The sequence below is a fragment of the Scyliorhinus canicula genome, chromosome 14, assembly GCF_902713615.1.
Source record: "Scyliorhinus canicula chromosome 14, sScyCan1.1, whole genome shotgun sequence".
Classification (NCBI taxonomy): domain Eukaryota; kingdom Metazoa; phylum Chordata; class Chondrichthyes; order Carcharhiniformes; family Scyliorhinidae; genus Scyliorhinus; species Scyliorhinus canicula.
Genome location: NC_052159.1, coordinates 40,996,513 through 41,019,717, shown reverse-complemented (window position 1 = coordinate 41,019,717; position 23,205 = coordinate 40,996,513). Strand labels below are relative to the sequence as shown.

At 51.5% G+C, this 23,205-nt stretch overlaps 1 protein-coding gene and 1 long non-coding RNA gene across 2 annotated transcripts in view; one reads left to right on the top strand and one right to left on the bottom strand.

Annotated features, from left to right (window-relative positions):
• Positions 1 to 23,205, bottom strand: part of stard13b (StAR-related lipid transfer (START) domain containing 13b) — a 636,160-nt gene that overhangs the window by 313,014 nt on the left and 299,941 nt on the right. The gene's annotated exons all lie outside the window — the stretch shown is intronic.
• LOC119977155 overlaps positions 7,308 to 23,205 on the top strand; it is a 48,767-nt gene continuing 32,869 nt past the window's right edge. Inside the window, exon 1 of the long non-coding RNA XR_005463127.1 lies at positions 7,308 to 7,391. This is a non-coding gene — a long non-coding RNA (uncharacterized LOC119977155). The remainder of the gene's footprint in view (positions 7,392 to 23,205) is intronic.

The window sequence follows — 23,205 nt, the reverse complement described above, 5'->3', positions numbered from 1 at the left end:
GATTGAAGGAGCTGGAAGCGAAGTATGGGCTGGAGCAGGGGGAAATGTTTCGATACATGCAGGTTCGAGATTTTGCCAGAAAGGAGATACAGAGCTTCCCGGAGGAACCAGCCTCCACATTGCTGGAGGAGGTGCTGACAACAAGGGGACTGGAGAAGGGGGTAGCGTCGGCGGTTTACGGAGCTATTTTGGAAGAGGAGAAGACACCACTGGAAGGGATCAAAACAAAGTGGGAGGAAGAGTTGGGAGAGGTTACGGAGGAGTGGCTCTGGTGTGAAGTGCACCAGAGAGTGAACGCCTCCACCTCGTGCGCGAGGTTGGGGCTGATACAGCTGAAGGCGGTATACAGAGTGCACCTCATGAGGGCGAGGATGAGTCGATTCTTTGAAGGAGTAGAAGATATGTGTGAACGTTTTGGGGTGGGGGGCGCTAATCACGTTCATATGTTTTGGTCCTGTCCAAAGCTGGAGGATTACTTGAAGGAGGTAAAACGTCTGACACATTGAGTCAGTGGAGGTGACATAGACTTGGGATGTCATCAACATATATGTGAACACTGACACCATTTCTAGACAATGTTATTGAAGGGCACCATGTAGCAGAGAAATAGGAGAGGCCATGTATAATTCCTTGGGGGACACCAGAGGTATTGGAGCTGGAAAATATATTACTGCAGGTGATTCTCTGGCTACAATTAGATTGATAAAAATGGAACCAGACAAATCCAGGCTTAGCCAGCTGGAGGAAAATGGAGAGGCGTTGGACGAGGATGACGGTGTCAACCATGTCAAAGACTGCTGACAGAGCAAGGAGGCAGAGTTTACCTTGGTCTCAGTCACATGAGATGTCATTTATAATGATGAGGAGAGCCATTTTGGTACTGTGGCAGCAGCGGAAATTTGATTTGGAGGAACTCAAACATGGAGTACTGAGAATGCTGGGCATGGATTTAGGAGGTAACAACATATTCAAGAATGTTGAAGATGAAAGGAAGTTTGGGGATTGGCGGTAGTTTGCAAAGTCAGAGAGGTGTCAAAGCTTTTTCTGAGGAGATGGGTAATAACTACAGATTAGAAACATAGAAAATAGGTGCAGAAGTAGGCCATTCAAGCCTGCACTACCATTCAATATGATCCTTGCTGGATTTGTGCCCATTTCTCTGGGCAGGATTGCCCTTTTAGAATGGGAGCTGGAGGAGGGTGGGGGCAGGTGCAATCACTGGGTCAGCACAGGGGTGACAGGGGGTTCCTGGGTGGGATCCCGTGAAATGCCAGGCTGCAAGTTCAGAGTGGGGAACTCTGACAAGGGATGCTACATGAGGGCAGAAGATCCTCATACGGGAGGGAGGATGAGTACAATAAACCCCCAACCCTCAAAGTACAACCTCAGGACCTGAGCTGTCTGGAAAGGAAAAGCCATTGGTTATGGACGCAAGGCCATCAGGGAATAAAGTCAGGGTGTCTGGCTGTTTAAAGTGGGAGGCTCGTTTAATCAGAAGACAATGAGAGCTGAGGAATGGGGGTGCCTTCTAGGGATGAAGGTGACTGCAAATTGTTCTCTCAACATGAATCAGGTGTGCCTCACCTGCCACATGGGGAAGCCAGTTGTTTGATCAGCTCCTTGACCTTTCCATTATGAGTCAATTGTGGCAATTTAGTCAGTCCTATAATGCTCGAGTGCACAACTGGTTGGTGCCTGATGGTTAACCCTGTGGGAGCTGAGCCCCAAGCATTGAACACCAAGGCTTACACCGACCTCTCCATGACAAAGAGGTGTCACACATGGTGCCCCGAAGCAAGGTGGGAGAGTAGAGGCCCTCATCTGTCACCCCATTCAGGACATAACGGGTGGCAGTATTTCGTTCCCACATGAGGTTGGAATGCAGGTCGATAGAATGCAGTCAATGCCTCAGTCCTCATCCATGGGGTGGCTTTTGGCGGGAGGAGGAGGGAGATGTCAGTGGCCCTCTGATGCTCTGAAGGGTCAAGGCACTTCTGTCAGGTGGAATTGAGAGGGCCAACTATGGGCAATTGCCCACTGTGTGAGATGGGAGGGAGTTATACTCATTGCAAAGGCATTTGCATAGGGGGATGCACACGGGGCGATGTCCCAGATCCTGAGAGGGATGTGGGTGAGGGCATTGTCAGGACTCCTCATCACTCATTTTTATATTCTCTTCCTTTCAGTTATTGATTTGAGACTGGAACCAGTTAGACCATAAGACCATAAGACATAGGAGTGGAAGTAAGGCCATTCGGCCCATCGAGTCCACTCCGCCATTCAATCATGGCTGATGGGCATTTCAACTCCACCTACCAGCATTCTCCCCGTAGCCCTTAATTCCTCGCGACATCAAGAATTTATCTATCTCTGCCTCGAAGCCATTTAGCGTCCCGGCCTCCACTGCACTCCGCGGCAATGAATTCCACAGGCCCACCACTCTCTGGCTGAAGAAATGTCTCCGCATTTCTGTTCTGAATTTACCCCCTCTAATTCTAAGGCTGTGCCCACGGGTCCTCGTCTCCTCGCCTAACGGAAACAGTTTCTTTGCGTCCACCCTTTCTAAGCCATGTATTATCTTGTAAGTTTCTATTAGATCTCCCTTAACCTTCAAAACTCCAATGAATACAATCCCAGGATCCTCAGCCGTTCATCATATGTTAGACCCGCCATTCCAGGGATCATCCGTGTGAATGGTAGTTGAGTCGGTAGTTCTCTCGATAGCTGTGCAGCAGCAGCAGTGTCATTGCCATGTCGCTGAACGTGGCCAGGACCAGAACCAGTGTCTTGCAGAGGAGTGGGAGGCTGGGCCTGCTGATTTCCAGAGAGCAGGGCCATATGGTGGAGCCTTAAGGAGACACTTCTGGCCACAGGTCTATTGCCGGAGAACTTCCCCCTCACGATGGCAGAGGTCCAGTGTCGGAGAAGGCTGAGTCTTTCCTGGGGGACCACCTGTGCCAGGTGCTGAAAGAGTTGGCACCACATTCACAAACGACACTTTGCAAATGACCGCCAATCCTGAAACAACACAAAGGTCACCCTTTGCCTGTGGCCCTGAAAGAAATTGTTACTCTGAGCTTCAATGTCAGTGGCTTGTTTCAGGGTTGCATGAGTGACCTGTGCCACATATCCCTGTCTGCCGCTCGCAAATGCATAAGGGAGATGTGGGCCGGGATTCTCCAAAACCCCGGCCAAGTGTTGACGCCGGCGTAAACACTGGAGTGTTGCACGCCGGCGTCAATGTGTCTCTTGTCCCAGCGATTCAGCGGGCCTCAGAGGGCCAGCTCGACGTCAGAGTGCTGCACGCAGCTCCAGCACCGATACGCAGCCCTGCACTGCCGGCGCGGGTCCGCGCATGTGCGCGACGGCCGTCTCTGTGCTGGCGCATGCGTGAGGTAGCCGTTTCCGCGGCAGTGCCTATAGAGGGCCCACGCGGAAGGAGATAGGCCCCCTCCAGATTTTGGGCGTACACCGATCAGTTGCCCCTGATTGCGGGCCTGGACGTCGTGGAGCCCCCCCCCCCCCACCCGAGTCTGATCCCCCCGGACTCCCACCAGGCCGCGGGTCCGAGCTCCCGGTGGGTGGTGCCAGGTTGGAACCACGCCGGCGGGAATTTGGCCAGTCGACTGCAGAGAATCGCTGCAGGGGCCTCTTTCAATGGCCCCCAACCGGTGCCATGTCAATCGCGTGGGTGCGACTGGCGCCGATTCTCCAGTCGCCGGAGAATCACGTCCCCGTGTCGGAGTGACGTGGTGGGAGAATCTTGGTCCTGATATTTATTTGCGTGGGTTCATCATCTGTGCATCAATTTTGACCAGGACAAGGTGAGCCAGGATGCCAGAACCTTGGGCTTCACACGCATAGCTGGCTTGCCCCAGGTGCAGGACATCATTGACTGCGCCCACATGGATCCACATTTCCCAATGTTCAGGGAGTTTGTGACCATGTCAGCATGGTAGCACAATGGTTAGCACAGTTTCTTCACACCGCCAGGGACCCGGCATTTGATTCCCAGCTTGGGTCACTTTGTGTCCAGAGTCTGCACATTCTCCCTGTGCACGTTCCCTCCTGGTGCTCCGGTTTCCAGCCACAAGTCCCAAAAGACGTGCTGTTAGGTGAATTGGACATTCTGAATTCCCCTCTGTGTACCCGAACAGGCGACGGAATGTGGCGACTAGGGGATTTTCACAGTAACTTCATTGCAGTGTTTAGTAAGCCTACTTGTGACAATAAAGATTATTATTATGTTCAGCATGCAGCTAGGTGCCCATTATTTCCTACTCTTCCTCACGCTCCCGCTGCATCTAGGTGTATTCCCAGGATCCATGGCGGAGGTTGAGGCGGCCTGCTGACTTACACGCCCTCTTAATTGAAATGACCTTGGTGGGCATCACTTGGAGGGCCGTCACCTTGAGGATCTGGGCCTGCTTTCAGGCTGCACAGGTGTTGCAATGCTATCTTCCCATGTATGTTCCTATATATGTGGGACCGGAGGTGTGTTACTCACAAGGAGGGGGATTTCCGATGGGCTGGACACCCCCAGGGCCCAGGGCTGCGCTCCTTCAGGTGCTTAGGGGCCCCTGGGCTCCTCCATGGGATAGAAAGACATCCAAAGTGAGATCAAGAAGCCACAACATCCTCTGGTGCTGACTCGTTGATTCCCACCAGTGCCAGCACCATGCAGTTGAAGCCCTCCAGCCTGGAGCTCATGCCTCAGCCATGGAGATCATGAACTGAACCATGGAGTGGACATTTCTCCCCACCATTGAGTGCAAGTCCTGCATCAAGGTCTCCACTTCAGACACCAACCTTACAGTGTTGGCCTTGTTTCATTGGAGTGATCGCACCATCTCCTCGGATAGAAGGCAGTGGGACTCATCCAGTCAGCCTTGGAGTTCAGGAGGGATGCTGTCATCCCTTCTGGATGATCATAACTCTGCCTTTGTAGCTCTAGCAGCGCTTGGATGACCATACCCAGGGGCACGTTATCGGCCAGGGGCACAGCAAAGTCCTGGGCTCCAGTATCCCTCCCAGTGCCAGATCCCTGGGACATCCCTGCATCCACCTGCTCACTATTGAGTGACCCAGAAGCCTGCCTACACCTTCTTCCTCCCGAGATGTGAGTATCTGTGCTGGTTGAGGGTGTGGATGACAGATGTGACACCTCTTCAATGCTGGTCTTCGAGATGTCTCCCTCAGAGCTACTCGGGTCAATGGTCTCCAGGGCCGCGAAGGTGGTCCGAGCTGATCTGCTGGTTGCCCTGCAATGGAAGGGAGATTAGTACGGAACAGGGCACTAACCGTGAGCATCTCAACACCAACGGCACTAACCGTGAGTGGCCCAGCTCAACACCAGCGGCACTAACCGTGAGTGGCCCAGCTCAACACCAGCGGCATTAACCATGAGTGGCCCAGCTCAGTACCCGCAGAAATAACCGTGACTTGCCTCGCTCAACACCCGAGACACTAACCATGAGTGGCCCAGCTCAGCACCCGCAGAAATAACCGTGAGCAGCCCAGCTCAACACCCACAGCATTAATTGTGAGTGGATCATCTCAGCACCCACGGCATTAACCATGAGCAGCCCAGCTCAGCACCGACGGCATTAACCATGAGCAGCCCAGCTCCACACCCATGGCATTAACCGTGAGCAGCCCAGCTCAATACCCACAGCATTAACCGTGAGCAGCCCAGCTCGACACCCACGGCATTAACCGTGAGCAGCGCAGCTCCACACCCACGGCATTAACCATGAGCAGCCCAGCTCAACACCCACGGCATTAACCGTGAGCAGCCCAGCTCAATACCCATGGCATTAACCGTGAGCAGCCCAGCTCAATACCCACGGCATTAACCGTGAGCAGCCCAGCTCAATACCCATGGCATTAACCGTGAGCAGCCCAGCTCAATACCCACGGCATTAACCATGAGCAGCCCAGCTCAACACCCACGGCATTAACCGTGAGCAGCCCAGCTCAATACCCATGGCATTAACCGTGAGCAGCCCAGCTCAATACCCACGGCATTAACCATGAGCAGCCCAGCTCAATACCCACAGCATTAACCGTGAGCAGCCCAGCTCAATACCCACGGCATTAACCATGAGCAGCCCAGCTCCACACCCATGGCATTAACCGTGAGCAGCCCAGCTCAATACCCACAGCATTAACCATGAGCAGCCCAGCTCAGCACCCACGGCATTAACCGTGAGCAGCCCAGCTCAATACCCACAGCATTAACCGTGAGCAGCCCAGCTCAATACCCACAGCATTAACCGTGAGCAGCCCAGCTCAATACCCACAGCATTAACCATGAGCAGCCCAGCTCGGCACCCACGGCATTAACCGTGAGCAACCCAGCTCAATACCCATGGCATTAACCGTGAGCAGCCCAGCTCGGCACCCACGGCATTAACCATGAGCAGCCTAGCTCGGCACCCACGGCATTAACCGTGAGCAGCGCAGCTCCACACCCACGGCACTAACCATGAGCGGCTCATCTCAACACCCACTGTGAGCACCCACTGTGAGCAGCCCAAACATAAAACGACACCAGTGCCCAGTGCGTGCTAACACTGGCACTGCTGTTGACCCTGAGCAGCGCTGTTGCAGGTAGGCTCCAAATGTTGCATTCACCTCGAAGCCGTGAGAAACGTGAGGGTGGATAGCTGCTCACCAAGTATATCCAGTTGTGAATGTGACGTCTAATTTCCTGCTGTCGTGGTATGTAATTAGCAGGGGGAACGTGATTCTGGCGAGTTGAGTAATTATGACATACGCTAATACATGCAGGTGGGCTTCTTATCATGGGTCAGCAGGAAATCAAACCTGCACTCAACCCACCATGCAAGTGGAGAGGGGAATATTCTGGCCTGTTTTCCTGCCGGCGGGATTCTGACTTTTGACCTGTCTCCACATTTTCTGTTCCTACCCGCCACAAAACCCGCTGCTGGCGCTACCGGAAGCTTCCACCCCAATCCCTTACGTCAATAGATATTTATTGAAAAATAAACATATTGTTGACAGAATTCCTTTCTTCTATTTTTTTATCTTATTACCAATGTTTTTTGAAGTAAATAAAATATTTTTATGTTTCAGGAAGTCTTATTAAGGGACATGCTATGTTCCAGAACCGTGGATTTTCAATTCCACACAGTTCCTCTTTCACTACATTCACAGATCAGCAAGGACGTTCAAGGACTACTATTCTCTGCTGCAATGCAGCAACACTCAGCAGCTGCTTGCAGTCTTATTGACCAAACTCACGTCCATTAGAAACCTGCATCACGTTTATATTAGTATTCTGTTCTAGTCAGTGTGGAGATGTTTCCAGCTCTTTGTACAGACTGCGAAAAAATGGTGAACATACCAAATGCTTGAATATATTTCCAGTAAGCTATTTATTTCAATTGTAATTTTTATTTATAATTCTTAGTTATGAGACGTTTTTGCAGAATCTCTCAATTTTTGTGCAGTTTCCACAAATGCTGTATTATAATTTTAAGCAAAAATAACTTACACTTTGGCGACACCACATAAATTTAATTGGACAACATGCTTTGCATTTTATTTTACTGTTGGCACAAAAAAGGTTAATTCTGTTCTGCATTTGTAACAACAGAGGCATTCTGCACTTCATTTCCAGAAAAGGAAGAAATTACCATATTTTAGCATCTAATAATTTTTTTAATAGATGTTTTTATTGGGTTTTTGAACAAAGTATATTTACCATTATGTATACAGAATAAGAAATATATATATAAAAATAAGAAGAGAAGGGCACACTCAAACATACCAAAAAAAGTAATAATAAAAAATAAAATAGAATAACTGGTAGGGTATTGTGCGCCAGCTCAACAGCAGCAACTCTGTACAACAGGCAAAATTATTTACGACGTATAAGTAGGCGACTGTTTGTGGGAGGGATGGAGGGGGGTGGAGACTGGGGAGGTAAATATACATTTGGGTGCCGGAGAAACAATTACAGTGGGCAACATTCAAATGGGTTTGGTGTTGGTGTTGTCATCTGCTTCTCCCGGACTGATTTCTCTGTCGTCTTGCGCTCACCTCCGCTTCAGCCGTTCCTCCCGTCTTTCGCCTGTATTCTCCTTGTTCTCTGTTCTTGGAGATGCTAAGTTTGTTATCGTATCCCGTGCCCTCCTTCCGACTGTCATTTCCCTGCCTCACCCCACCTCCCTGGTTCTCCTCTCTTCTTCCTTGTCCCTTCCCTCCCCCCACCCCCTCCTGTGGTTCGCCTCCCCCCCCCTCCTGTGGTTCGCCTTTCTTTCCTCTTAGGTTTAGCTGTCCCCCCCCCCCCCCCCCCCCCCCCCCCTCCCTCCCGGTCTATCTCTCCCTCTCCTTTGGCTACTTTCCCCTGATCTTGGCTACCTGGTTATTCTTCTGCTTGTTTGTTAGCCACAAACAGGTCCTGGAACAATTGGGTGAATGGCTCCCACGTTCTGTGGAAGCCGTCATCTGACCCGCGGATGGCGAATTTGATTTTCTCCATTTGGAGAGATTCCGCGAGAGGTCAGACAGCCAGTCTGCAGCTTTGGGTGGTGCTGCTGACCGCCAGCCGAACAGGATTCTATGGCGGACGATCAGGGAGGCAAAGGCAAGGGGGTCTGCCCTCCTCCCCAGGATTGATCTGGCTGGTTGAAACCCCGAAGACCGTCACTTTTGGGCATGGCTCCACCCTCATCCCCACCACTTTGGACATTGCCTCGAAGAAGGCTATCCAGTATCCCGCACGTCTGGGGCAAGACCAGAACATGTGGGCGTGGTTCTTAGAATCTAATAATAATAATCTTTATTAGTGTCACAAGTAAGCTTCCATTAACACTGCAACAAAGTTACAATGAAAATCCTCTAGTCGCCATACTGCAGCGCCTTTTTGGGTACACTGAAGGAGAATTCAGAATGTCCAATTCATCTAACAAGCACGTCTTTTGGACTTGTGGGAGGGCACCGAAGCACCTTGAGGGAACCCACGCAGTCACACGGAGAACATGCAGACACCGCACAGACAGTGACCCAAGCTGGGAATCAAACCTTGGACACTGGCGCTGTGAAGCAACAGTGCTAACCACTGTGCTACCGTGCCGCCCATCTGGTTCAACCCTCCCAGTCGTATCCTCTAATTGAAGATCCTGCACACCTTGCCTTAGGTAGGTAAAAGGTAAAGTTGCAATATTCCCAAATGACCACAGGCCGCTTTGTCTTTTGAGGGGGCGATCTGACTGGTGGTGATTTAACCTGAGGATCGCCACACCTCAGGTGAGGGGCAAGGTTGAGAAGGTGGGGTCTTCATGGATAACCTCAGCTGGGGGATCCCGCGTTGCTGGTCTTGTTTTGCATCACAAGCTAGCTGTCTAGCCAAGTGAGTTATACCGGCTCCCCCAGGTCCTTGTCTTCGCAGTGTTATAAAGACTGCACTGATTAGTGATAGCATGAGACCTAGCATTTGATGCACTATCAATTACCACAAGACGAGAGTAGTGGAATAATTGAGGCTTTATTGAGCAAAGATGTTGTGCCTCCTGTAGCTGGAACCAGAATGGCTGCAGCACCGGCGAGCACACACATTTATACGCCGTCTACTGGGCGGAGCCAGCAGGCAGGGAATTACCCATGTACCTCTACTATACAGGCTACTATACTCTACATAATACATGTAATACTACTTAGTGGTGACTACTACTGCATTTTTCCATCTACACTGTTAGACCTGCAATGATATTTCTTTTTTTTAAATAATTTTTATTGAAAGAGTTTTTCCATACAAACATTTACCCCTACTAATTTTTAAATTATTTACAACACAATCCCTCTAGGCAAATGTCCCTCCCTCGCCCGCCCTCTCGCGCGCACCAGTCCTCCCCCCCCCCCCCCCCCCCCCCAGGCAACCTTAACAAACAAGGCAGCCTACAGTTTCAGACATGAGCAGCGAGCAGACTTGCCCGCGTTACAGTCGTGCATGTCCCCCCACGGCCCTTGCTGCCCCCCCCTCCCCTCCCCCCCCCTCCCTCCTCCCCCCCCCCCCCCCCCCGGGTTGCTGCTGCCACGACCCCGAACGTCTATCTCTGATCTAAAAAGTCAAGGAAAGGTTGCCACCGCCTGGCGAATCCCTGTACCGACCCTCTCAGGGCAAATTTGATCCTTTCTAGCTGAATATAGCTAGCCATATCATTAATCCAAGTTTCAACGCTTGGAGGCCTCGCGTCCTTCCATTGAATTAATATCCTTCGTCGAGCCACTAGGGACGCAAAGGCCAGTATTCCGGCCTCCCTAGCCTCCTGTACCCCCGGTTCTACCCCAACCCCAAAGATCGCAAGCCCCCATCCTGGTTTGACCCTGGACCCCACCACCTTCGACACCGTCCTTGCCACCCCCTTCCAGAACCCTTCCAGCACCGGACATGCCCAGAACATATGCACATGGTTCGCTGGGCTTCCCAGACATCTGACACACCTGTCCTCACCCCCAAAGAACCGGCTCATCCTTGTCCCCGTCATGTGAGCTCTATGCAGCACCTTAAATTGAATGAGGCTCAGTCTCGCACACGAGGAGGAAGAGTTGACCTTCTCCAGTGCATCCGCCCACGTCCCGTCTTCTATCTGCTCTCCCAGCTCCCCTTCCCACTTGGCTTTCAGTTCCTCCCCTGATGCTGCTTCCGCCTCCTGCATTATCTTGTAGATGTCTGATATCTTCCCCCCTCCGACCCAGACCCCCGAGAGCACCCTATCACTCGCCCCCTTACTGGGGAGCAGGGGAAACCCCTCCACCTGCCGCCTAGCAAATGCCTTCACTTGTAGATATCTGAACATGTTTCCCGGGGGGAGCTCAAACTTCTCCTCCAGCCCTCCCAGGCTCGCAAACCTCCCCTCTATAAACAGGTCCTTCAGCTGCCGTATGCCCACCCTGTACCAGCTCTGAAATCCCCCGTCGATGTTCCCCGGGATGAATCTATGGTTCCCTCTTATTGGCGCCGCCAACAGACCTCCCATTTCCCCCCTATGTCGCCTCCACTGCCCCCATATCTTGAGGGTGGCCGCCACCACCGGGCTCGTGGTGTACCTCGTGGGGGGGAGCGGCCATGGTGCCGTTACTAGGGCCCCCAGGCTTGTGTTGCCACAGGACGCCCTCTCCAATCGTTTCCAAGCTGCCCCCTCCCCTTCCATCATCCACTTGCGCACCATTGACACATTTGCCGCCCAGTAGTACCCCGAGAGATTGGGCAGTGCCAGCCCCCCACTGTCCCTACTCCGCTCCAAAAAGACCCTCCTCACCCTTGGGGTGCCATGCGCCCACACGTAGCTCATGATGCTACTCGTCACCTTTTTGAAGAAGGCCCTAGGGAGGAAGATGGGCAAGCACTGAAATAAAAACAAGAACCTTGGGAGGACCGTCATTTTGATTGACTGCACCCTCCCCGCCAGCGACAACGGTACCATGTCCCACCTCTTAAATTCCTCCTCCATCTGTTCCACCAGCCTGGAAAAGTTCAACTTGTGGAGGGTCCCCCAGTTCCTTGCCACCTGCACCCCTAAGTACCTAAAGCTCTTTCCTGCTCGCTTGAAGGGGAGTCTCCCAATACCCTCTCCCTGGTCCCCCGGGTGTATCACGAAAACCTCGCTTTTGCCCAAATTTAGTTTGTACCCCGAGAAGTCCCCAAACTCTGCTAATAGTTCCATTATCTCCGGCATTCCCCCTTCTGGGTCTGCCACGTACAGCAGTAGATCATCCGCATACAGCGATACTCGATGTTCCTCCCCCCCCCTAGTCAGTCCTCTCCACCCCCCTGAACCCCTCAGTGCCATCGCCAACGGTTCAATCGCCAGTGCGAAAAGTAGGGGGGATAGGGGACATCCCTGCCTGGTCCCTCGGTGGAGCCCGAAATACTCCGACCTCCTCCCGTTTGTCACTACACTCGCTGTCGGGGCCGAGTAGTGCAACTTCACCCACTTAATAAACCCTTCCCCAAACCCAAACCGTTCCAACGTCTCCCACAGGTACTCCCACTCCACCCTATCGAATGCCTTCTCCGCGTCCAGCGCTACCACTATCTCAGCCTCCCCCTCCACTGCCGGCATCATAATTACATTCAGCAATCTCCGCACGTTCGTGTTGAGCTGCCGCCCCTTCACGAACCCCGTCTGGTCCTCATGGATTACCCCTGGCACACAATCCTCTATTCTAGCTGCCAGGATCTTTGCCAGCAACTTGGCATCCACGTTCAGAAGCGAGATAGGCCTGTAGGACCCGCACTGCACGGGGTCTTTATCCCGCTTCAATATCAGGGAGATCAGAGCCTGCGACATTGTCGGGGGCAGAACCCCCCCCTCTCGCGCCTCATTAAAGGCTCGTACCAGTACCGGTCCCACCAAGTCCACATTTTTCTTATAGAATTCCACCGGGAACCCATCTGGCCCCGGCGCCTTCCCCGCTTGCATCTGACCTATTCCCTTGACTAGCTCCTCTAGCCCTATTGGCGCCCCCAGCCCTTCTACCAGCCCCTCCTGGACCCTTGGGAACCTCAATTTGTTTAGGAAGTCCTCCATTCCCCCTCTCCTCGTCGGCGGCTCAGACCGATACAACTCCTTGTAAAAATCCCTGAAGACCCCGTTCACTTCTTGCCCCTTCTGCACTACCTTCCCGCCCCTCTCCTTCACTCCCCCAATCTCCCTAGCCGCATCTCGTTTGCGAAGCTGGTGTGCCAGCATCCTGCTCGCCTTTTCCCCATACTCATAGACCGCGCCCTGTGCCCTTCTCCACTGCGTCTCTGCCTTCCTGGTGGTCAGCAGGTCGAACTTGACCTGCAGGCTGCGCCGTTCTCCCAGCAGCCCCTCCTCTGGTGCCTCCGCATATCTCCTATCCACTTCCAATAGCTCCCCCACCAGCCTCTCCCTCTCCTGCCTCTCCTTTCTTTCTCTGTGCGCCCTTATGGAGATCAGCTCTCCCCTGATCACTGCCTTCAGGGCCTCCCAGACCATCCCCACCTGCACCTCACCCGTGTCATTCAAGTCCAGATAGCTTTCAATGCTCTTCCGGACCCTTTTACACACCTCGTCGTCCGCTAACAGCCCCACATCCAGCCGCCACAGCGGGCGCTGGTCCCGCGCCTCCCCCATTTCCACATCCACCCAATGCGGTGCATGATCAGAGATCGCAATGGCCGAGTACTCAGCTTCCCGTACCCTCGGGATCAGCCCCCTGCTCAACACGAAGAAATCGATTCTGGAGTACACTCTATGGACGTGGGAGAAAAAGGAATACCCCCTCGCCCTCGGCCTACCAAACCTCCATGGGTCTACTCCTCCCATCTGCTCCATGTACCCCCTCAGCACTTCTGCCGCTGCCGGCCTCCTATTGGTCCTTGAGCTCGATCTGTCTAGCCCGGGGTCCAGCACTGTGTTAAAGTCCCCCCCCATGATCAAGCCCCCTGCCTCCAGTCCCGGAATGAGGCCCAATAGGCGCCTCATAAAACCCGCGTCATCCCAGTTCGGGGCATATACGTTGACCATCACCACTTTCTCCCCCTGCAGCTTACCCTTCACCATCACATACCTACCCTCCTTATCCGCCACCACCTCCTCCGCCACGAACGACACCCTCTTTCCCACCAGAATCGCCACCCCCCGGTTCTTTGCGTCCAATCCAGAGTGGAACACCTGTCCCACCCACCCCCTTCTCAGGCGAACCTGGTCCACTACCTTCAAATGGGTCTCCTGTAACATTGCTACATCAGCCTTCAGTCCCTTCAGGTGTAAGAATACCCTTGATCTCTTGACCGGCCCATTCAACCCCCTCACGTTCCAAGTGATCAGCCGGGTCGCGGGACGACCCGCCCCCTTCCCCTGCCGATTAGCCATGTCCTGTTCCCTGCTCGCCCCGGGTCGACCCTTCCCTTCTGACCCGCTCCCCATGGCGATGTCCCCCTCCCCCCACCTCTCCAGCCCTCCACTTCCCGTTTCTGGTCTTTTCAGCAGCAACCCGGTATCCCTCCCTAACCCCCCTCCCCCCCCACCCCCAGGCTAGGACCCCTCCTAGCCGCGATGTACCCTCCATCGTACTCCCGTAAGTCAGCTGGTTCACGCTGACCCGGCTGCTCCTGCCACACTCCGACTCCCCCCGGCTCGGGGGGGGGGCCTCCCCCCCCTTGCCACTCCTCCCTGGCCCCGCTCCAGCGCGGGAAAGGTCGCCATTGCTAGCCACGCCCCGCACCCCTCCCCTCCCCCCTCCTCTGCCCCGCGCGCGGGAAAACAGAGGAAAGCCCGCGCTTTCGCCCTGCCACACCCCACCCCGCCATCTTCAGTTCCACCCCCGTCCCCGTCCATGCCTGTAAAAGAACCCCCCCTAGGAACCCATATCCCCGATCTGCTCTCCCCCCCGTCCCACCTCCCCAACTTAACATTATAAATAACAGATAAATAACAAATAACAATGTACTTAACAGTCGCCCTCTACCAAACAGCATAAATAACCATAAATAACCATGAATAACCACAATAACAATAACTAAGGGAAGTTGGCAAAGGGGGAAAAAACATCAGAAGAAAAACCACAGCAAGAGTTCAAAATCCAAACAAAGAATTCAGCAGAAAGTACCCGAGCGGCTACGGCCGCCAAGTATCCCCTGGGTCTAATTCGAGTCCAGTTTCTCTTCCTGTACAAAGGCCCACGCCTCCTCTGGGGACTCAAAATAGTGGTGTTGGTTCCTGTAGGTGACCCACAAGCGCGCTGGCTGCAGCATTCCGAACCTGATCCGTTTTGCATGTAGCACCGCCTTCGTCCGGTTGTACCGGGCCCGCCGCTTTGCCACCTCCGCACTCCAGTCCTGGTAGACCCTCACCGTCGAATTCTCCCACTTGCTGCTCCTTTCCCTCTTGGCCCACTCCAGCACTCTCTCACGGTCGCTGAGTCGCTGGAACCGCACCAGCACCGCCCTCGGGGGCTCATTTGCTCTTGGCCTCCTAGCCATGACCCTGTAGGCCTCTTCCAGCTCCAGGGGCGAAGGGACGGCCCCTGCCCCCATCAGGGAGCTCAGCATTTCTGCTACATATCCCGGGAGGTCTGACCCCTCCAGGCCTTCTGCCAGGCCCAAGATCCTCAGGTTCTTCCGCCTCATTCGGGTATCCAGCTCCTCAAAACGGCTCTGCCATTTCAGGTGGAGTGCCTCGTGCACCTCTACCTTTCCCACGAGGACCGTGGCCTCCTCCTCCCTCACAGTCATCTCCTGTTGCAGCTCCCGAATCGACGCCTCTTGGGTCGCCTGGGCTCCCATCAGCCTGGTGGTCGTCGCATTCATTGACTCCAAGAGCTCCATTTTCAGCTCCGTAAAGAAGCGCAGGAGAGCGGCCTGCTGCTCCTCCGCCCATTTCCTCCATTCCTCGGGTGCGCCACCGGCCGCCATTTTGGTCTTCTTCCCCCGCTTTTTTTTGGGAGCTGCTGTTGCTTTCTTTACCACCCCACTCCGGGTACCGACCATAAAGTTGGTCTGGTTCTCTTCAGGGAGCCTTCCCCCACCGGGATTTGTCCTTACAGCGCCGTTGGGGCCCTCCAATCGGCCCGAAAACACCTTTGTAGCAGGAGCAGCCAAACGTGCGACTTAGCTGGTCATAGCCGCAACCGGAAGTCACCTGCAATGATATTTCAAACAACTTTGTACACAAAATATAATTCCTTCATACTTTGGAAGAATTGTGGGCGAAATTCTCCGCCCCCCCACGACGGGTGGGAGAATAGCGGGAGGGCCTTCCCGACATTTTTCCCGCCCTCCCGCTATTCTCCCACCCCCCCGCCGAAGTCCCGACCCGAATCGCTGCCGCCGTTTTTTTACGGCCGGCAGCGATTCACAGCTGTTAGATGGGCCGAAGTCCCAGCCCTTTCCGCCGTTTTCACGAACGGCAAACACACCAGGGGCGAAATTCTCCGCCCCCCACGACGGGTGGGAGAATAGCGGGAGGGCCTTCCCGACATTTTTCCCGCCCTCCCGCTATTCTCCCACCCCCCCGCCGAAGTCCCGACCCGAATCGCTGCCGCCGTTTTTTTACGGCCGGCAGCGATTCACAGCTGTTAGATGGGCCGAAGTCCCAGCCCTTTCCGCCGTTTTCACGAACGGCAAACACACCTGGTCTTGCCGTTCGTAAAAACGGCGTCACCAACTCGCTTTTTATAACCATGGCACCGATTGGCACGGCAGTACCACGGCCGTGCCAAGGGTGCCATGGACCCGCGATCGGTGGGCACCGATCGCGGGCAGCGGGCCCGATGCCCGCGCACTACTTGTCCTTCCGCCGCCCCGCAGTATCCATTCGCGGGGCGGCTGAGGGGCAACCCGGCCCGCGCATGCGCGGGTTTCGCGCAAAAACGCGATGACGTCACCCGCGCATGCGCGGGTTGGAGTCTTCCAAACTGCGCATGCGCGGCTGACGTCATATGACGCGTCAGCCGGCGCTAACTCCGGTAAGCGGGCTTAACGATTTTCGTTAAGCCCGTCTTGCCGGAGCCTACGGCGTCGGGCTGCTAGCCCCGACCGGGGACCAGAATCGGTCCCCCGTCGGGAAGGGGCGCGCTGCCGTAAAACCCGCCCGGGTTTTACGGCAGCTTTACGATTTCTCCCGTTTTGGGAGAATCTCGCCCTGTATTCTTTAACTATCAAGAGGTTTCTTCCCAGCATTAAATCTGACAATGGCAAATGTGCTAAATTACAGATAACGTGGAGCAATTATTCTGTCCTGCCCATGTGATGATGCAATGCTCCTCTACTGATTTCTGTTCCAATGATTAATGTGAACAAAGCAGTACAGTATGAGATTTTATTACAATATTTAATGTTCACAGTACTTTAAGTACAGCTTTTTGTCCCATTCTTGTGACGCTTGAAACAAAGGCATTTGCAGTCAAAGCTTTATATTATGCTTTATCATTTATTTCAATGTTATCTGCAATTTGGCATGTTCTTGCTTCATCATGGCCCAATGGCAGTGCTAAATGTTCCCTGCTCACCAGCAGGGCCGAGGCTGCTGACAAGACAGTAAGTTTCGTTTCAAAGTCACAGAATTTCAGTTTTTCTGGCCTGTTGACCTGAGCTGTTCATTAGTGCTGTGCAACTGAACTCTCATACCGTGTTGAGAATTTATACAAATGGCAAGAGCCAGTGACACTTAACCACTTGATTTCAGTGCCAAAACTCTGTTCCTCGAATGCTGCCTTATAGTGAGGCAATCTTACCACCATTAGGTAGTATTACCATGCACTAATAAGAATTCAGAGATTTGCAGAATCATGCACCACAGAAGCAGGTATTTTAGTCCATTGTGTCTGTACAATTACTCCCACTCCTTTGTTTTTTTTCTATCCATAGCTCTGCAATGTTCCTTTACAAGAATATAGATTTATCGAAAAAGGTTCTAATACAGTAATTGTTGTCTCATGAACCTTTAAGTACATTCAGTAAAGTAATTTACAATTTTGAAGATAACTGCTGCATATAGGGGATGTCTCATTTGTGCACAATGGCTTGATTTGGGTTCAAATTCTGTCAAAATCAAGCTTCAGATCAGGCCCAAGATGAGGTGCAATGCCTTTTGTTGTCAGCTTGGATCTTGTGTATCTCTCTTGTGGAGACCATGAATTGGATTCAATGTGAATTTGAATTGTTTTTTGGAGTAAACGATGAGATGTCAACACAGCGCATTGGCCATGTAATTTTAAAGAATGGAATAACTTTTTTTTAAATTAAAAAAACCCCCAAACTCAAGCTTGAATCTGAGCATGACAAATTGCAAAACTGAATGCCATGTATCTGGTGATTTTTGAGCTGGGACTACAAAATAAATGGTCACAAAGACAACCAGATTGTTCTAAAAATCCAACTGCTGATTAATATCCTTCATGAACAGAACAAGTGATGCAGACTCTCGTTCACATTGCACGGTCAACTCTTAAAGCCCTCTGGAATGCCAGATAGTTGGTTTGCACCGGTAACTCACAGATCACAAGTGAGTAAGAGCAAATGGTGAAGACAGGGTTATCAACCAAGAGTCCTTATCAGAGGCCACTGGGCAGTCCAAGCTCTGCTTGGGAGCATTGATGACTGTGATAGTGTGCCACTTTAAGAGGGCGACTCCATTCACCACCTGACTGGCTGAGGCCAATCGCGTGAACCCCGTCTAATGTAGAGTTTGCATGGGGCCCTGGGAGCAGGACCTTGGGCAGTGTAAGTGTATAAAGACTTGTATAGAGTGTTGTGCCTGTTATCTAACTTGCTTTGCCTTTCATCAATAAGCCATCACAATGAGCATGGTACTTCTAGAGCAGCAATAAAGAATTTGCAATATAATGACAGACATTCTATTTGGATGGTGCATGTTTGCAATAATATTGGAAGAGTTTATCTTAAACTTTACTGGCATGATGTTTTCATCCATGGAAAGTGTGGGCATCTGCATGAAGTACCAAATACAGCAATCAAATGAGCGCTTGCAGGCCCTCAATGACTTGCATTCTACAAATGCCACCATCATCAGATTGAATGGGTATCATTCATCCTGTTTAAGGTGGCATCCTGATTGGGTTTCAACACTAGGGAGTTTCAGGAAGCCAGGAAAGCCTGTGAAACCAAAATTAAGTTGCAAAACACATGTCAATTTTGCTTCAATTGCACAATTACACATACCGAAAATGACTCCTCGCCTCCCCTGAGCATGCAGCCTAACAAACTGAGGTAATGCAGATGGTTTGGAATCATACAATCATTTCGAGAGGCTGATCATGAAGCGCATCACCTCCATACTCCCGGAACGCCTTGACCCACTTCAATTCGCATACCGTCGCAACCGGTCCACATCAGACGCCATTTCCCTGGCCCTACACTCATCCTAGAGCATCTCGAAAACAAGGACTCCTACATCAGACTCCTATTTATTGACTACAGCTCCGCCTTCAACACCATAATCCCAGCCAAACTGATATCAAAGCTCCAAAACCTAGGACTTGGCTCTCCACTCTGGATCCTTGACTTTCTGACCAACAGACCACAATCAGTAAGAATGAACACCAACACCTCCTCCACAATAGTCCTCAATACCGGTGCCCCGTAAGGCTACATACTTAGCCCCCTACTCTACTCCCTGTACACACACGACTGCATGGCAAAACTTGGCTCCAACTCCATCTACAAGTTTGCTGACGATACGACCATAGTGGGCCGGATCTCGAATAACGATGAGTCCGAATACAGGATGGAGATAGAGAACCTAGTGGAGTAGTAACAACAACAATCTCTCCCTCAATGCCAGCAAAACTAAAGAGCTAGTTATCGACTTCAGGAAGCAAAGTATTGTACACACCCCTGTCAGCATCAACGGGGCCGAGGTGGAGATGGATAGCAGTTTCAAATTCCTAGGGGTGCAAAAATCTGTCCTGGTCCACTCACGTCGACGCTATCACCAAGAAAGCACAACAGCGCCTATACTTCCTCAGGAAACTAAGGAAATTCGGCATGTCCACATTAACCCTTACCAACTTTTACAGATGCACTATAGAAAGCATCCTATCGGGCTGCATCACAGCCTGATATGGCAACTGCTCGGCCCAGGACCGCAAGGAACTTCAGAGAGTCGTGAATACCGCCCAGTCCATCACACAAACCTGCCTCCCATCCATGGACTCCATCTACACCTCCCGCTGCCGGGGGAAAGTGGGCAGCATAATCAAGGATCCCTCCCACCCGGCTTACTCACTTTTCCAACTTCTTCCATCGGGCAGGAGATTCAGAAGTCTGAGAACACGACGAACAGACTCAAAAGCAGCTTCTTCCCCACTGTCACCAGACTCCTAAATGACCCTCTTATTGACTGACCTCATTAACACTACACCCTGTATGCTTCAACCGATGCCAATGCTTATGTAGTTACATTGTATATCTTGTGTTGTCTATTATGTATTCTCATGTATTTTCTTGAATTTTGTTTAATTCCCTTTTCTTCCATGTACTGAATGATCTGTTGAGCTGCTTGCAGAAAAATACTTTTCACTGTACCTCGGTACACGTGACAATAAACAAATCCAATCCAATCTAATCCAATCACAGAATTTACAATGCAGAAGGAGGCCATTCAGCCTTTCGAGTCTGCATCGGCACTTGAAAAGGGTACCCTAATTAAGCCCACACCTGCACCCTATCCCCATAGGCCAGTAACCCAACCTAACCTTTTTTGGACACTAAGGGCAATTTAACTTGGCCAATCCACCTAACCTGCACATCTTTGGACTGTGGGAGGAAACCGGAGCACCCGGAGGAAACCCGAGTTTAGAGCTTGCTTCCCAAAGTATTCACATTCTTCCAAAATTCTTGGGCAGTTTCCACAGTTGCTATATCATAATTTTAAACAGAAATAAATTGCATTTTGAGCACACGACAACAAATTTATTATATAACATGCATAGCATTTTTTCTTACTGTTGGTACAAAAAAAGATAATTATTTTCTGCATTGGTAGGAGCATAAGCATTCAGAACTGCATTTCCTGTAAAGAGAAACACAGACCCATGCACTCACCCACATTAAAATCCCCTCAACACTGTCATTGCTGCATAATCAACAATCATTGAATCCAGGCATCTGCCGCACCTGAAACATCACAGAGTGAGGACTATGGAGAACTGATTGGTCAAATGAAATCCATACAAACAGATCAAAGAACGTTTACAGCTTCCATTTAACATAGGGTTGGTGCAATCAGTCTCAAAGCTGCCTGTACCTACTTGCAGATAAAACCAGCCAATGGGATTGGTACTGTTGGGTGACACAGAGTGAAGCATCCACACATAGAAACATAGTAAATAGGAGCAGGAGCAGATGATTCTGCCCATCGAGTCTGTTCCACCATTCATTATGATCATGTTTGATCTTTCAGACATTTAATAACACTTTTGGGACTCAATGGCCTATTCTCGCCATCCGCCCATATCCTTTGATCCCCTTCACCCAAGTGCTTTATCTAACGGCTACTTGAAAACATACAATGGTTTGGCCTCAATTACTTTCTGTCGCAATGAATCCCACAGACTCACCACTCTCCGGGTGAAGTGATTTCTCCTCATCTCTGTCCTAAATGATCTACCCCATATCCTTATACTGTGACCCTGGTTCTGGATGCCCCCGACATTGGGAACATCCTTCTTGCATCTACCCCGTCTAGTCCTGTAAGAATTTTATGGGTTTTTAGGACATCTCCCCTCATTATTCTGAACTCCAGCGAATACAATCCCGTCTCAATCTCTCCACATACGTGCGTTCTGCCATCTCAGGAATCAGTCTGGTAAATCTTTGCTGCACTCCATCCAGAGCAAGACCATCCTTCCTCAAATAAGGAGACCAAAACTGCACACAATATTCCAGGTGTAGCCTCAAGACCAAGACCCTACATGATTGCAACAAGACATCCCTGTTCCTGTACTCAAACCCTCTCGCTATGAAAGCCAACTTACCATTTGCCTTCTTTACCACCTGCGGTAACTGCAAGCTTACCTTCAGTGACAGGTGTACGAGGACACCCAGGTATTTTTTCTCATTCCCCTCTCCTCATAATAAACGCTGGCCTAACCAGCGACTGCCACATCTCATAAATTAATTTAAAAAGAACATTTATGGCCATTCAGATAATAGTCTGCCTTCCTGTTTCGCTACCAAATTGGATAACCTCGCATTTATCTAAATTATACTGCACCTGCCATTCATTTGCCCACCTACTCAACTTGTCCATCCCACACTAAAGGATTTCTGCATCCTCTTCACAGATCACCTTTCCACCCAACTTTGTGTCATCTGAAAATTTGGAGATATTACATTTCATTCCTTCATCTAAATCACTAAGATATATATTGTGAATAGCTGGGGTCCCAACACTGATCCCTGTGATACCCCACAATTCACTTCCTGCTATTTGGAAAAAGACCTGTTCATTCTTACTCTTTGCACACCACATCCTGCATCGATATCTCCACTTCAGGGAGAATTCAGACAGATGGGGGTCAGGTCCCAAGCTACATGCTGACTCAAACTTGCACCTTCGGTTTCCTTTCCATTGTTTTATTTCTCCTGCTCCTTCAGCCTTGGCAAATACCTCAGTTGGCTTCCTTTGAGACTATCTAAAGTCTTTCAGCCATTTAATAACACGTTTGTGACACTCTCCTTTAATTCCAACATGCCTTTTAATTTCATTTGTAACCAATTTTCCATTCCCATTGCTAGTTTAGTTCCTCTAGTTGTCCAAATCTATACTTTTAAGTTGTACTCGAAACTAGTTTCAAGCAGAACTGTTCCATTCCAATTCATCTAAGACTTGTGAACTGTCATTCTGATGTAAATTATTCCAATATTGGAAAATATCGTCTCCAGGGTTTTCAACATCCAAGAGGACGTTGGAAGCAAGTATTATAACTGCAGTATTTTTGATTTTTTTTTCCACAATCTGAAAAGCTAGAAGTTCCTTACAAAAAGATTGTTTAAAAGCACTTTGAGAATGCAACTGTAAAAAAGGGTTTGCAGTCCAGCCCAAAAAAAATTTAAAACTAAAAATCTTGCAAATCCATTGATCAACCAGAGTTTGCCAGATCAGGGCTGGGTTTCTCCGGTCCTGTGCCGGGTCGGAGAATCCCTGGTCGCCCCGATGCCTGCTTCCTGATTCCCCCCCGTCGATTCTTGGGCGCCCGCGGGATTCCAGCCGCACCGGTCGGGGGCCGTTGAAAGCGCCCCCCCCCCCCCTCCCCCCCGGCAATTCTCCTGGCCCCGACGGGTTGAGTGGCCGTCAGATTCGGCCGAGTCCCGCCGACGCGGGTTACTCAGGTCCCACACGGCGGGACCTGGAAGGTGTGTCTGCAGGGCCGTCCTGGAGGGGAGGGGGGGGGGGGGGGATCCGACCCCGGGGGGACCCCACCGTGGATTGGCCCGCGATCGGGGCCTACTGATCGGCGGGTGGGCTCGTTCCAAGTGGGCCTATGTTCCTCCGCGCTGGGCCCCTGTCATGCTCTGTCATGTTGCCCGGGGGCTGACGCGGAGAAGGGAACCCCCGCGCATGCACGGAATCATGCCGGCCGTAGCGCGCATGCACGGAATCACGCCAGCCGTAGCGCGCATGCACGGAATCACGCCAGCCGTAGCGCGCATGCACGGAATCACGCCGGCCGTAGCGCACATGC